This window comes from Notamacropus eugenii, chromosome 1, assembly GCF_028372415.1.
Source record: "Notamacropus eugenii isolate mMacEug1 chromosome 1, mMacEug1.pri_v2, whole genome shotgun sequence".
NCBI classification, from domain to species: domain Eukaryota; kingdom Metazoa; phylum Chordata; class Mammalia; order Diprotodontia; family Macropodidae; genus Notamacropus; species Notamacropus eugenii.
In genome coordinates this window covers 710,977,497-710,991,173 of record NC_092872.1, presented here as the reverse complement: position 1 = coordinate 710,991,173, position 13,677 = coordinate 710,977,497, and the positions used below count along the sequence as shown (strand labels likewise).

The 13,677-nt window shown below is 41.3% G+C and overlaps 1 protein-coding gene across 4 annotated transcripts in view; it reads right to left on the bottom strand.

Moving 5' to 3' along the window:
* ZFHX3 (zinc finger homeobox 3) overlaps positions 1-13,677 on the bottom strand; it is a 306,829-nt gene that overhangs the window by 135,410 nt on the left and 157,742 nt on the right. The window lies entirely within an intron of this gene.

The window sequence follows — 13,677 nt, the reverse complement described above, 5'->3', positions numbered from 1 at the left end:
TTTTTAAAGTGTCTCAACAGTTTTATTTCACTTTCCTCTTAAGTTCTTTGTAGGTAAGGCCTGTGCCATGAGTGGTAGTGTCCAGTGGAGGCTCTAAGTCTTTCCTGTGACACATGTAATTCATCACCAACGAAAGACTCACAAGTCACAGAGAATGGAATCTTCTGGCACTAAAGTATATTTATTTTTAAAAAGGAATATTTCAAAGTGTCCCTCCCTTTCACACTGTCGTCCAGGCAGCTAGCTGCCTGCCTTGTCTGCCCCTCTGGTCTTTGCTCCCCTACAAGGGATCCACAGCCTGTGCAATCTTTGCTTCCTCTTGGCATGGCACATTCGCTCCCAGCACCACACAGCTTAGAACAAAACTTTGAACTGGTTGTCGTTCTTGATGAGCCCCTAAGGTACTTCAAGGATGCTAGATAGTCAAGACAAGTAAACTTATGAGTGAAGATAATTCTTGTTTGATGGCATTGTTCCTGAACTCATATGTTCATACACATGTCCTCAATTCACTGAAAAGGTGTGAAAAATCTGGAGACATGTTTGCACATTGTTTGGAGCAGTAACATGAATGCCCTGGGTAATCCATGTAGAAAATTATTATGGATTGAGCTCTGAGGCCTTCAGCCCTTAGTCAGGCACACAAGTAAAATTATTCCAGAGAAAATCTTGCTCTGGAATACAGACTCACAGATTCTGGGTGAGGACTAACACAGTTTTTGTGTGTACCCAACAGGAAAATTCTCTCTTTCCAAACGGGTGGATTAACACCGGCATATTCAGTACCTTGGGAAAAAAATAAATCCCTTCAGGAACAACCATTGTAGACCAGTGAGTCAATGTGAAGAGGCTACAAAGGAAGGAGCTGAGTAATGCTTAATGTTGTAAGAGCTTCAGCTGGAATAAAGCAATTCTCTTGAAATAATTTAGCAAATTTCATTAAGTATTCACTTCCTAATTGCCCCCCCTTTCCTCAGAGATATGTTTAGAAGTAGATTTAGCAGGAAAAAAAGGGAGATCTGCTGTGTGAATGTATTCTAAGACCATGCCAGGGAGGTTCAGCACTCTCCCAGCAAGGCTCAAAACAAACTCAAATGTAATTGGGAAATATTTAACAAAATAAATACACAAACACAGATGATGTTAATGTGTGGTTTTCTAAGTCAACGTGCAGCTGCAGGATCCTCATGTACAGAGTAATGGTGCCCATTTCTATTTGTGTTTGATATCACATTCTAAGGAATCCTAAGTACAGACACTGGAGAAGCTGTAGCTGGTAAAAAAGAATGAGGGAAAGCCATCACAGGAGCTGGGCTGTCTGTCCTCTCCTCCCTCTTTTCCCCTTCCTGGCTTCCCTTAAGTCACAGGTAAGATCTCACCTGCTACAAAAAGTCTCTTCCAGTCCCCCTTGATCTTGGTGCCTTCCACCCAACATTACCCCCAATTAATCCTCTCTACAGAGTGCTTATACAAAGCTGTCCTCATCAGATCGAAAGTTCCTCCAGAACAGGGCCTGTCTTTTGCCTTGCCTTTTATCCCATAATTCCTGGCACAAAGCACACAATTAGTAAATGCCAACTTAGTAAACGACTGATGGCCCCCAGCTGGAGGTTCTCTTTCCAGTCATCCTTCTCCTGGACTTGCCCCAGCAGGTCTGAGTAAAGCCCACAGTCCAGCTAGCTATCCATGTGCACAAGGGTTTGGCGTGGAGCTAGAGAGAACAAAGCTGTAGAATGACTAGGAGTCTTAGGTCACAGAGACAAGAGAAACACATTGAATGAAACTACAACTAAAATGGAATGAATTAAAAACAACAAAAAAAGGGTCATGGAATCCAAGGCAAGAATTTCAGTAAGGGATCTTGGCTTCATAAACCATGAAACTGGAGCCATTATCATTCCCTCTTAGCTGATAAGCCAATTCCCCATAACCTCCATCTCTCCCCTCCGCCATCACTTGTCACACCCCTAAGAAAAGGATTTCCTTGTAATACAGTGCTACATTTTTTTCTATAAAATTCTATTATGGGTCTGCTATGTCTGCTCTAAAGTGGCTTGAATTTCTACCTATCATGAGATGACCAGGAGTAACAAACATGGCTCAAGGATCCGAATAGGCTTACTAAAAATGTCTGTCATACTTTCCTGAATCTATAGATTCTTGAGTTAATTCTAAATCAGGACAGTTGTCTCATCCTGCAAAACCTTACTTTAAAAACTCAACATAGCAAAGATGCTGCCAATTCACTCTGCCTTCTTGTGTCGCTATCATTAGGCATTCTCTTGGGACGGTAGAAATCATTTTGTCTATTACTTCAGATACATTTCTCGGGAAAACGGTTATATAAAGCCAACTACTGAAAAAGAGTTAAAAAGGAGGAAAAGGGAAAAAACAAAACAGAGTGACTATATTCAGCGTTCTCACAAAAGCTTTCAAAAAATCAACTGGGAAAAAAAAAGCAACTGGGGACTGTGGGCTAGTTCATTCTGTTAAGGCATTAAATGAAAAATTCAGCCTCCAAAAATTCAGACCAAAGAATGTACATCTACATCTTGCCTCTGATATCCTTGCAAAGGACCTGGCTATGAATCCCATCTCAACCATTCATTATCTGTGACTCTGAAGCAAGCCCTCTCTTTGCCTCAGTTTCATCTTGAGGGACTTGGACTAGATAGAGTCTAAAATCCCGTCCAAAGCTAAATCTACGAATCCATATATCTGCATCTTCCCATGGCCCAACTGGAAGTTCTGAAATATCCACCCTTAATATAGTGTCTAAAAATTCCAACAGCTAGACAACAGCTAGACAAATGCCAAGAACTAATCCAACTTCAGGAATACAAGACCTAAACCATGGTAGCTGTACTATTTCTTTAAGTACCCTAGAACAGAGTTGTCTATCTTGTTGGGCCTGCAAGAGCCCACAAAACTCCCTAATGTTGCTCAGATCAGACCAAAAATGCTTAACAAAAGAAATAAAAATACAATGAAATATAGGTGTTAATTCGTGGTTTTCTAAATCAATATGTGACCACAGGAATCTACTTCTATATGAGTTTGGCACCACTGCCTACCTTTTCCCACCATACTATCTGCCTAATCCTTCCCAATTTTTGGAAACTTAGATACTCCTGGTCTCACTTGTGTACCTGTCTGCCACCATCATATACAATGTTGTCTTATCTAGGCTAAATAGGAAGCAGGAGGGGGCCAGAGAAGCACATTCAATCCCAATGGGGTAAGTCAGCCAATGACACTTCTAACACTCAGAAGGGAGTAGGAGATGTTTTCATTTGCAGTAAGAGAGAGAGAATAATTTGTTCCTGACCTAGCTAATTAGAATACCCTCAATTGGGATCACAATGTATTTAATTAAATTCACTGTAATATATGAAGAATCCACCAAGGAACAAATCCCAGTGGTACACTCAATAAAGGAACTGCTTTCTTTCAGAGTTTCTTCCCTTTTACGAGTCAGAAAATAGTTCTCCCTTCCTCCCCTCCTCCCCCCATCATCTTGAATTTCTCTACCTTTTCTTCTAAAATCTGGGATTCCCCTCCAATTCCATGGGGAAAAGCATTACATTCAATTCAATTAAATTTTAATTCAACAAATATTTATTAAGTTTCTAAAACGCACCAGGCCCCCAGGGGATAGAAAGAGAAATATAATATGGACCCAACTGCAAAGCAGCTAACAATCTAACCCCTGGACGACTGCTCATCAGGTAGGTTATAGTGGGCATTCTTTTTCAAGTATGGGTGAGACAAGATGACAACTGTTACTCCTTTTCACTCTAAATTTAGTGGCAGTGGTGTAATGGTGGGGAAAAGCCACAGACACAAGTAACTAGAATGCAAAGGCAGAATAGGATTCATCAAAGGAGAGGTCTGGGAAAGGTGTTAGGTGACATTTATGGCGCAAGAAGCTCACTTTCATCTGTTTGGGGGGGGGATGTGGAGAGGTAGGTGGAAAGTGTGAGAAAGGCATCACAGAGGACATGAAACAGGCACTGGGCCTTAAACGGAAAGGCAGTACTCCCACAGAAGGTGACTTGGGGATAGAGAAGAGGTGGGATTTGTATGGGCAAGCAAAAGGTCTGAGACTGGAAAAGGAAGTGGAGAGGAGTCTCACTGGCCTAGACTGTCGAGAGAGACATGAAAAGGGACATAATAAGAAAGGTCTGGAAAGGCAGGCTGTTCAAGAATAATCAGAACACACGGTGCTTATGGAAAAAGTGGATATTGGATTATGGTCTAATGTATAGTGAAGTAGGTATTACATTTAATGAATTATCTGGGGGGGGTGTTTTTTTTAGCTCTTAAATGTTTCCTGAACATACAAATACACACATATACATGTACATATATACATTTATGCATACACACAGAAAAGGGGAAGAGAAGGAGGAGGGAGGGAGAAAGAGAGAGAAGAGGGGAGAATAGAAGAGAAGAGAGAAGAGGAGAGGAGAGAAAGGGAGGGGCAGGGAAAAGTGAGAGGAGGGGAGAAGGAAGAGGGGAAAGGGGAGAGGAGAAAAGAGAGAGGGAAAAAGATGTTGGATACTAGATCAAACAACCCAAAGCATGCATGGTCCTGACCCTTTAGGAGAGTTATAGACCCTAAAGAGATCAGGCCTATAAGGGCTGTGGTTTGGTCCTATGGTTATAGGAGTATATATTCTGTTAGAATGGTCCTTACTGTGGCTCAAACAATTAATTATGTGAACATATCATGTCTGGATGGTGACTATCTCAGGGGCTTGGCAGCTCACATCTGAAGTTCCACTAACTATTTGTACCCTGCCAAAAGGAAGTCAAAGCCAAAGCTAAACCCACCTGCTCCAGTCTGGCAGAAGGAGAGGACTTATTCAGGGTACCTTGGGCAGTGTGCTCAGCCTAGGAAGGCTCCCCTGTAGGCATCACTGTCTCATGCCAAGATCTACTTCCATTTGAATTCCTTGCTTAAAAAGCTACAGGAAAATTATGAGACTTTAAGTGTAGAGGGATTCAGAGTAGACATCTTTTCATCAGATTTCATGGAAATAAAGTCAAGTTTCCAAAAGTTCAAAGTGAAGTCAAGGTAGACCATGTTTCATTACCAACCTTATCTCAGAACTCAGATCGGCAGAATCTAAGCTTCATCTCCAGTTAACAGACCTACAAGCTCCTTCCAAACCAAAGGCAACTGATGTTTAATAAAAAATTCAGTTCTTAAGTACTGATGTATAAGGCTCTAAAGTTCTAAGGACACAAAGACCAAATGAAAAGGAATCTTTACCCTTGTTCTTTTGGGGGTGGGAGAGGGTAGGTGAAAGACAGGATTTCAACAGCTATGGATGCACATCACAATCTAAGGAAGCAGAAAGTGCTCACTACAGAAGGGGAGGGGGAAGAAATCTGTAAAGTCTTCTACAGAAGAGAACATCTGGACTGGCCTTTGGGGGAAGCTAAGGATTCTAAGAGACCAAAGGGAGAAGGACGTGCATTGCAGAAATGCTGGGCAGCCTGTACAAAGGCACTGCAGTGGGAGATATCCTGCTTGGAGAATGGCTAATAGGCTAGTTTGGTCAGAATGTATATCAAGCATGGGACAGCTAGGGATGAATACAGCAGTGGGCTTGGAATCAGGAAGACTCATCTCACGAGTTCAAATCCAGCCTCTGTCACTTCCTAACTGTGTGACCCTGGGCAAGTCACTTCACCCTGTTTGCCTCAGTTGCCTCATCTATAAAATGAGCTGGAGAAGGAAACGGCAAACCACTCTAGTGTCTCTGCCAAGAAAACCCCAAATGGGATCATGGAGAGTGGGACATGACTGAACACAGACAAAAATATAGAGCATGAAGAATAGTGTTAAATAAATCTGGAAAGGTGAACTAGAGTCTGCAATCTGAATGCCAATCTGAGGAGTTTGTCTGGAGGCTACTGGGATCCACTGAAGACTCTTTAGCAGGGCAGGAACATGGTCAAACCTACGCTTGGGAAGATTATTTTGGCAGCTGTGTGGGAGATGGATGGAAGAGGTGAGAGAATGGAATCAAGGAGACCAGGAGGGAAACCACCTTAATAGTCCAGAAGGGAAGTGATGAGGGCCTGAAGCAGGCTTCATGATGGCACCATGAATAGATCTGATATATGATGCAGCTCTTAAGTAGACGTGGAGGAGAGTAAAGGTAAAGGATAACTGAGCTTGTGAATGCTGGTGACTGGAAGGATGACCCCATCCTTTAGCTGAAACAGAGACGTTAGGAGGAGGGATCGATTTAGGAAAGAAAGATGAAGGGTAGGGATCTACCCAAAATACAGGAGGAACTATCTAGTTGGGAATTGTCACCGTGGGAGTGGAATTCAGCAGAGATATTATGGTTGGAAGCATGTCCCTAATTCTTGGCACTATGGGACCTGACTGAGGCATACTGGGAGATAAGGACCCTGCCCCGATGATACTGGTCTCTAGCAAACCTTGTCTCTCTACACACTGGTATTCTACAACCCTCTTTCATTGCTGTGAAAGCTACTCTTGTGTTTTAAATATACTTAATTCTCTCAGTCCAGCTGGAATCTTGCAATCCTACGTTTATGACCTGGAAACAACTGCTATTCCAACCTCAGTGCTGTGATTTCCCTTCTGGATTTGGTTCAGGGAAAAGAAATGGAAAAAGGAAAACCCCCTCCCCTTTTTTTTTTTTGCAGTGGGAAACACCTTACTCAGCCAGTGCATCAAAGAAAAGTAAAATAAGCAAATTAAAAATTAAACATATGGAGTTTTCTGCAGACCCCTTTCCTTTTTAACACGTATCCCTCCACACCAACAAAACAACAATAATTTTTAAGCCCCCACACATACAAGACGGCTCTTGTTAGAAAATAATTCATACTGGAAATTTTAAAAACATGTTCCTGTTACTTGTTTCCCAAGAAAACTAACCAACTTCTGCAAGAGAACATTGATTTCTATAAATCTGGAGGGGTCAAGTATCCTTTCTCCCACAATAGGAAACTTCTAACATCTGGTTCTTCATGCGTGGAATGCAAAATATTGATTAGGTCTAGTCAAAGCTTTATTTTAGACCAAAATGGACAGAAATACGTTCTGATAAAAACCATAAGATTCATAAGTGAAACTTTCTCAGGGAAGATGGCCTGTTACTATATATGCACCCACACACAGAACTGAGAATACACTCGCCTCCTTATGCAAATCAACACCTACTAAAGTAAATGAAAACCACTGGGCACTTTAAAGAGAGAGGTCTCCCTACAGAGCTAATCTGCTATCTCCAGGGGACGACCAAACACCTCCTGCTAAGCAGAGGGAAACATCTCAGCAGGCCTTTCTCTTCTGGGTCAGAGCTGCAATGAAGACATAGAGCCATTAGGAGATAGCACATGGAAGCGAAGTCATTGAATGGTCACCAAGGAGCAGGATTAAGGATCTCTGGAGTTCTTCATGTATTGGAAAGTGATCCTATGAAAGCCGTAGGCCCTAGACTGGAGAAGTAATCTGGTCTATCATCTCTCTGCGGGGGAACAGCACTCGGTACATCAATCTACCTGGCACGTCTAACCCAAGAAATAAGGCTCCTACTCTTTTCTTTGATGAAATTATTAAAACAACAAAAAAACCTCTCTGATTTGGAAGGATATTGGGAAGAAGCTGAAGGAGGCTAGTTTGATCTGAGAAAAATGGAAAGCCTATTAATGGACTATTTTAATTTAGTTTCCCGAAAATATAGTATTAAAAACTAGTGCATAAATGAGCATTGCAAAATGAGATATATTTTGATTAGTTCACATGCTCATCTCACGTATATATATGTGTGTGTGTGTATATATATGTATTCATACATATATATATATTCATACATATGGGTGTGTGAAAGTCCTTTAACATAAGAGCCTGAAACAAAAGTTTAAGGAATATAAATTTGTTTTGAAATTTTAACGCTGAGACTAGATTCTCCTCACTTAGGAACGAGGGCCTAAAATTTTGCAGGCCCAACAATTTCAAGCTTTTGACCAAGTTATGCCACACAGTGTTTAAACTATTCCAATTTGGGAATCCGCTGACTTTGAATTACTAAAGTTTTGTTACAGTTTAAATAAAACAATTAAACAATAGTTAATTCTACCATAAGTAAGCCCTCCCCAATACTTGAGACTTAAAAAAAAAATGTTAGCCCCAGGTTTTCATCTACTCATGCCTATATATCATCAATACTGACTCTTGAGGACAGTGTCAGAGGATGCTGGACATGCATGGCATGAATGCCAAAGAGTATGATAAAAAAATTTAAAATGATATTTTAACACAGAAAACAACTGATCACTAATGGGGCTGAGGGTGGGAGGAAGTCATTTTTGAACCGGCTAGCTAGGACCTTCCTTCCAGCGTTGTTGTAAGGGGATGTGGATATGAAAGTACTTTTTATAGTAGCAAAAACATGGAAACAAAGTGGGTGTCCATTAAGTGGGTACATAAACATAATGGAATATTTCTGCACCATAAGAAACAATAAACATGAGAAATTCAGAGAAACATGGGAAGACTCATATGAACTGATGCACAATGCAGTGGTCAGAATCAGGAAAACAACATATGCAATGGCTACAAAGATGCAAACAAAAATGGATAAGGATAATCATGACCAGTCTAAGCCCTTCTTGAAAACACCTTCTTCTCATTAGGAAGGTGGAGGACTATGGGTCTGGAAGGGGACCTATACTGTCAGACATATTCAAAAATGGCAGCTAGTTTTGCTTAACTTTTTTTTTTTTTGGCTTTGGTGACAAAGGAAGGCTCATTAGGTAAATGTGAGAGAGATATTGGAAATATCTCTCATGTAAAAAAAAGAAACTAAAACTAAAAGTCTTTAAAAACTTTTATTGATTATATCACCCTCTACCCTGGACTCCTCTGGTACTTTTTTATGTGTTAAACTATTATGTTCCCTTCTGGGTCAGCATCATGCAAATACCTTGCAGTAAAACCAGGGACTTGCTAATTCTTCCAAAGAAGTTAAGATACAATCAGACTATAGGGAATTTATATATGCAGGCAATCTTTCCCTCAGAACTGTAGACTCCTCCACCAAGGACTCCTCCAGCCCCGCAATAAGAAATCATCAAGGGCAGAGATAATGGAAATAACTAGGTGAGAAGAGACTTGGATCCTGGTCTTGGAAATGGTCTAAACTCTGTCTCAATCTTCTTATCTGAAAAGTGGAGGTAACAATTTTTTCCTAGACATTTCAGATAAAGACTAAGAAAGGGCCTTGTGCTGAGGAGGCATCTGATATACTTTTCCTGACTTAACTAGTGAAAGTGCTTAGAGTTTTTTCTTCAAGGGCTCCTATATAGCCTTTAAGCTTTCAAACGATCATTATTCTTCCATCTTAGTGGTTAGCATTCTTATCTGCCCTGAAAATGACATTGACTTTTACTTACTTGTGTGTCCAAGAACAATGCAAGCTTCCTCAGGGCAAGCATAATAGCTACTAGTAGTAGTAGCAGTAGTAGCAGTAGCAGTAGTAGTAGTAGTAGTAGTAGTAGTAGTAGTAGTAGTAGTAGTAGTAGTAGTAGTAGTAGTAGTAGTAATTATTGTGGCTGAGTCCTTTCAGCTGTGTCAGACTCTTTGTGATCCCATTTGGGGTTTTCTTGATAAAGATACTGGAGTGGTTCACCATTTCCTTCTCCAAATCATTTTACAGATGAGGAAACTGAGGCAGTAGGGGTGAAGTGATTTGCCCGAGGTCACACAGCTGGTGAGTGTCTGTGGTTAGATCTGAGCTGAGGTCTTCCTGATTCCGAGCCTGGGACTCTATTCACCATGTCACCTAGCTAGCATTCATAGAGCACTTTCAAGGTTTGCAAAGTTTGGTTTTGTTGGGGTTTTTTTGTTTAACAAATATCATCTCATTTGACCCTTGTCACCCTGAGAAATAGATCCTATTCTTATTCCCATTTTGCAGATGAGGAAACTGAGGCTGGAGAGGGTAAATGACTTGCCCAGAGTCACACAGTTGTGAAGTGTCTGACTCTGATGCCGGCATGTCACTTCCTGACCCAGCTGTGCCCCCTTTACCTTGCCTGGCACAGTGCCACCTTAGACTCCTGAAAAGGAGGCGTGTCACATGAAACTAAAAATCCATTCCATCCAACTTTTGAACGTTTCTTTATTTCTAAAGTGTTGAAAAACTGTTTGGTTGCATCTGTTTACTCTTGAATTATATTTGTATAGCCTTTGGAGAAAAAAAAAAAACTAAAGCTAATCATAATTAATTTCTCCTTTACTAAGCTTGTAAAACACTTAGGGCCGGTTCTTAATGAAGGAAGCTACAAAGCTAGATGGTGATCATCCTCATTAAGCCCATCAATCGCTTCCAGCAGCTGGTGGCTTAGATTCCAGAGGGGACAACAGAACGGAATGAGGTCTATACTCAGTAACAGCTGTCACTTCATTCAAAGCCAGGCACTAAGTGGGACAAGTGGGTGGGTGGGTCCTAACTACAGGAAAGCATCTCAGGGAAGGCCTATGACCAAACTGCTTGCCAATTAAAATCCGTAACATTCTGACTTTTATCATGTTTTTACTGTATAACAGTTATACTTTAGCAGCTCTTGAAGAATATCCTTTCATGTCTGATCTAATGCTGTTTACCTGTTGTACTCTTCTGTGTGACTGAAGCTATGATCTACAGAGCTGATTATGTAGTTCTAGGTTGAACAGCTTCCAAAGATGGGCAATCACAGGTCACAGAAATTTAGAATCGGAAGGATCTCAGAACTCATCCTTCACCAGGAATCCTTTCGATGACATTCTGGATAAGTGGGTCATCCAGCCTTTGCTTCCACACCTATAGTCATGGAGAACTTCCTACCTCCTGAGGCCTCTCATCTTACTTTTGGACAGCTCTAGGTATCAGGAAATTTTCCTTCTATCCAGCCAAATTCTGTCTTTCTACAACTTGTACCAAGAATTTTTCTGCTCTTAAGGACCAAGCAGAAAAAGGTGTAATTCCTTTTGTAAATAATGACCTTTAGAATACTTAAAGGCAACTATTATTCCCTTCTCTCTCCCCCTTCTCTCCCAATCTTCTTTTCTACAGGCTAACGAGGAAAATCCAACTTTCTGCTCTCTCACCATTCTGGCTTGCCCTCGTCCTGGCAGGCTCTGGCTTGTCAGTTTCCTCTCTAAAATCTGGCACCCAAAATGGCGCACTGTACCCCAGAAGTAGTGTGACTAGGGTACTCTAGTCTCCCTTGCCTGGACACTACACTTCTATGAATACAGTCTCAGAACCAATTAGTTGTTTGTGCAGTTTTGTTGAGTTTTTTGGCTACCATAGTACACAATTGAGTCATAATGAGTAAATTATTTAACAAATGTTACATAGTAACCATATAATAGATTTTTAAAAAAAAGTTGTCAAGACAGTGTTCTCCAAACTTTTTTGATTGAGTACCCATCATTAAAGAAAACTAAGCATACCCCTGCAATGTGTCTTTTACTTATTAATAAGTTACACACATGTACTAATCTATTAATAACTGTGAACAGTACAAAATTTACATAAAAAATGGAAATATAAAAATGATGAGACAAATAGGAAACAATGTTTGCTTCAAGAGTCAATAGGGACATGCTACAGTTTGTTGAGTAGAGTGATGTGGTCAGATCTGTGCTTTAGGAAACTCAACTGAAAGCTATCTAGAAGATGGAAGAGGAGGAATTCTTGAGTCAGGTAGATTAATTAGACAGGTTAAGTCCATCCCTCCCTCCCTTTGAATGTTAAATTCCAGATCATCTTTAAAGTCCAGCTCAAATACCACTTCTTTCATGCAGCCATCCTTGATTGTTGCACATGGCAATGACTGTTCCCTCAAGCCTTTAATCTTGTATGCTACATGTCTGAATGGTCAATAGTCAATGAATATTCATTGGGGGCCTATTATGGCCAGGAACTGTGCTAAATTCTGAGGATACAAATATGAAAAAGAAAGTCAGTCCCTGCCCTAAAGGAGGCCAATCTACAATATCCAAGGGCTACCATCCCACTACTCTGTAGTAAATTCCCTGAGGCAGGATCCTAGTTAAACCTCAACCTTGAATCTCAGACATCCAGTACAATGCTGGGCACACCAGTACTTAATACTGCATAGTAAAAATCAGTCTAAAGGACTCATCCATTTATCTTGCCTTCCTCATTCTCTTCCAGCAGACCAAGAGCCTGCCATTTTCCTCTGAGCCAATTTGCCTATTGGCTAAGATGGCAGGTTGAAGTTTGGCACTGGAAGAGGGGAGCCATTCAGAATGAGTATAGCCAAAATAAGAATGGGATAGAGGCTAGTGGACTAGTGGACTCAGAGATGGGCAGTCAGCTGTGAGGAAGGCCTGGGAGATTTGGAACTCCACTCTCCTTTGACCAACTAGATTGTATAATTGTTTCGGATTCTAGCCACACAACCTAGATAAATCATGCAATGTCTGAAACCAAGAATTCACCTCTTTAATGAAAAAGTCATGTGGAAGCAGCTGCTGGCTGCAGGTCCATTGTAAATACTCCATAAAAGTCAGAACTGGCTTAATTCATCTTCTTCTTCTTTCACACCTGCAGTCTGGAATTTCTGGGGCTTGCCTAAGCAGAGGTAGCATTGAATGAGAAGAGATTTCATACTCTATGGTACAGCAGGAGGTAGTTATTTGCCACTCTTGGACTCTCCTGGCTACACCTAGCTAGAATTGGGCATGTGGAAGAATTTGAAACTGATGCGAAAAAAAACAAAAAAAGGAAGTGGTCTTTAGCATGCTTTCCATCCACTTCAAGTGCTGAGAGTGATACTTGCACTCATATCCTGAAATGTCTCCTCAGTGTTGGTGGTAGCAGCAAGGAATATATAGCTCACAGATTTCGACAAATGGTGACAGGAATCAAATCACTCACTGTTATTAAGATAGCCAAGGTGGCAGAGAAGAAGAGCTAATGACAAGAACTGCTGCCTTTGCGAGGGGAATTTGAATTTTCTGGATGGGTCAAGGGAGGAAGACAAAAGGGTGAATCAAAGATCCAGGAACTAAAACTTTTCAAAGACTGAAAGTCTTGTACACAAATACTCCAGGCAGCCTTAGGGAGGGCAAGCGCGTGCACACGCACACACACACACACACACACACACACACACCTATACACACACACACACACACACACACACACACACACACACACCACACTCCTTACTAAAGACCTTTGGAAATTTAGAGGAAAAAAAAGAAACTGAAGGCAACCATTTTCACTGGAGATTGGAAGAGAAGCAAAAGACCCAAAGGCAGTCAAAGTTCTTTGGCAAAGCCAAAGCAAGTCTCTGAGTGGGGTGAAGTAGCTGCCTTGTGTGGTCATCAGAGGGCGACCCGAGGGGCAGACTTTCGTGTGGTAGGAAGGGGAGACTCCAGTTTTCAGAAGGATGCTGCTGCTGATTTCTCTCAAACAGCTTTCGGGGCCCCCCGTAAATAACCCAGACAAACACCCTGTAGACTGGGTTTTGCTCTTTCCCCCTTTTTAAGTCTCATTAAAAGCCAATATTGTTCAGCCTAAAGATGGAGAGCTCAGCATGGATCTTACTGAACGTTAAATCAACCAGCAAGCGCAGCCAGCAAACTCCGTGGCACTTTAACTTTAA